General features: G+C 55.1%; 1 protein-coding gene across 1 annotated transcript in view; it reads right to left on the bottom strand.

Annotated features, from left to right (window-relative positions):
* LOC110116129 overlaps nt 1-2,890 on the bottom strand; it is a 19,360-nt gene that overhangs the window by 15,057 nt on the left and 1,413 nt on the right. The window lies entirely within an intron of this gene.

Raw genomic sequence — 2,890 nt, 5'->3', positions numbered from 1 at the left:
TGGCCCTGGAGGATGGGGGGCTTCCCTTGCCAAGAGCCGCAGGAGGCGAGGTGGCAAGGGCAGCGGGAGGATGGGGCGCCACCTTGCGGCGCCGGCGACGGGCGACGAGGGTCCACTACTCAGAAGGAAGCGGAGACACCACCATGGTGGAAGGAGCAGCAGGGGGCGCGACCGGGCCGGGCGCCCCCCACTCCGCCGTACAGTAGCCGGAGGCGGCGAAAGAGGGACAGAAGGTGCTGACACCGGCGCCGGAGATGGAGAGTTAGCCGGGTTAACCGCCGCACGTTTGGGGCATTCATTCGCTCGGTGAGCGAGCGACCCGCAAGAGGTGCAGACCGAGGAGAGGCCCTCATACTCCACCTTCTGAAAAAAATGGCCATGTAAGCCGTTGATCCACACTCCTGGGAGAAGGTTGCGAGAGAGGTCAATCCGGATGCAAATCCGGGCGAAGGATGAGCGGCCCCACCGGCTGGTAAGTCCGTCCATCCACAACGGTTCACCCAACATGTGTGCTAGTCTGTTGAGATTGTTATAATCCCAGTAGAGCAGCGGAAGTTTGGGAAGGAGGATCCAGATGGGAGAACGGAGGCCATCAAGAGACGCAGGGGAGTAAGAAGAAGACCACTTGTCCATACCGAGGATGTTCCCCGCAATGATCCAAGGTCCGCTAGACAACACCGCGTCCCTCGCCTCCGCTGACTGAAACAGGCAGAGGACAGAGTTGGGGCCAGTGGAGACGAGCTCCATGTCACCAAAGGGAGACCATCGCCGGGAGAGTTCAGCCACCAAGACCGACACAGGAAGAAGCCAACCCATAAGCTTAGCCACTAAGGCTTTTTCCAATCGTGCCACATTCTGCTGAACTGAGCAGCCTTCAGGCTCCATGGTGACACCATCCGCTGCTAAATAGGAGCAGGGCGGGAGGGGGGAGAAAGAAACATTAGACGTCTTACGCCACGCAGAAGGGGAAGGCGCCTGCCCAGTATGCAGGGGCCCGGACGCACCCAACCCAAGAAAATGGGCACCATCCGAAGTGGGACCCCCACACACTCCATCAATCACTATCGGAGGCAGTGAACTATCTTGTCGACCTGACAAAGGAAGAGCAGGACAATCGGTAGAATTAGGCACGACCGCGCCCGGAGACCTGCGGACCGCCGTCGGGAGGCACGTAGCCACCGGGGCTAGGAGAGGCGGGGAGACCGAGGCGGGCGATGGAGAAGGAGCCTCAGTAGGGGGCGGGGCCAACGGGAGGCCGGGAGGACTAGCCATAGAGGATTCCTCAGAAGAAGCCGACGAACCAGAAAGAGAAGGCGAGTCCGAGGCCGAACACGAGGAGGAGCTAAGCTCGTTAGCATGTCCAGCAGGCAAGAGCGGCCTCCGCAACGAAGACGGAGACCGGGATCTAGAGCGGGACTTCTTCCTAGAGGGGAAGGAGGAGCCATCTCTAGCATTCCTAGCACAAGCCAAGCAACAGCCGGCCGATGGAGAGGAGAAAGTACACCGTGAAGGCGAACGGGATCGTCGTCAACGAGACCACTGACGGCGGGGAGAAGAAGGAGGAGAGCGTGAGCTCTCAAGCACTGTCCGAGAAGCAAAACCGCTAGCACTCCCACCGGAGGGAGGAGGTGCCCGAGGGCGACCTCCCCGACCCATACCAGAGCTTCTCACACTAGAAACCTAGAGAGAGAAGAAAAGGGAGGAAATGGAGAGTGGTCCAAAGTTTTTGGGTTCCTTGAAAGATGCATTTGCATTAATGAAAACAGAAAAGTACAGAAGAAAAAGGACTAAGCCCTATCACTTTCACCTCTAATCAAGGAGGTGAAAGCTAGGGGAATACTATTACAATTTAAATCCTTCCAAACAAAATCACCCTCCAAGGATTGTCGTGCACAGAAGTCGGCAGGTTGGTTGCTGAGCTGCGGCACCCTTTGGAACATCACCTGCTTGAAGTAGCCGAGGAAGGACAAATTTGGGCCTCCCTCCCGGCGGTGTAGGGGGTTGAGATGGATGCATAGGCCTAGAAGCCAAGAGATGACTTGGGAGCAATCCCCTTCCATAATAATTCGGTCGCAGTCGAACATCCAATCCTCAACAAAATCTTTGACTGCACCCGCCGTAAGAAGCTCGATGTGTTCAGCATCCCAATGCTCAATTTGTCGTCCAGCCGCAATCACCAGCCTTGAAAGTTGCATATGCATTAGAAATAAAAGCAAACTACAATACAGGTAATAAAAGAAACTAAACTCTATCACTCTCCTCCCTCAGCAGTTGAACAAAAACTAATGGGGAAAGAGTGTCGCACCTACTCTACGCGGATGACATTTTGATCTTAGCCGCAATCATCAGCCGGGGGGGAGTATGGTCGCAAGGATGAAACTTAAAGGAATTGACGGAAGGGCACCACCAGGAGTGGAGCCTGCGGCTTAATTTGACTCAACACGGGGAAACTTACCAGGTCTAGACATAGTAAGGATTGACAGACTGAGAGCTCTTTCTTGATTTTATGGGTGGTGGTGCATGGCCGTTCTTAGTTGGTGGAGCGATGTGTCTGGTTAATTCCGTTAACGAACGAGACCTCAGCCTGCTAACTAGCTATGCGGAGTTCAACCTGCGCGGCCAGCTTCTTAGAGGGATATGGCCGTTTAGGCCACGGAAGTTTGAGGCAATAACAGGTCTGTGATGCCCTTAGATGTTCTGGGCCGCACGCGCGCTACACTGATGTATTCAACGAGTATATAGCCTTGGCCGACAGGCCCGGGTAATCTTTAGAAAATTTCATCGTGATGGGGATAGATCATTGCAATTGTTTGTCTTCAACGAGGAATTCCTAGTAAGCGTGAGTCATCAGCTCGCGTTGACTACGTCCTTGCCCTTTGTACACACCGCC

Source organism: Dendrobium catenatum, unplaced genomic scaffold (genome assembly GCF_001605985.2).
Source record: "Dendrobium catenatum unplaced genomic scaffold, ASM160598v2 fragScaff_scaffold_1101, whole genome shotgun sequence".
In the NCBI taxonomy this organism is placed as follows: Eukaryota; Viridiplantae; Streptophyta; class Magnoliopsida; order Asparagales; family Orchidaceae; genus Dendrobium; species Dendrobium catenatum.
This window is presented reverse-complemented; position numbering and strand designations above follow the sequence as displayed.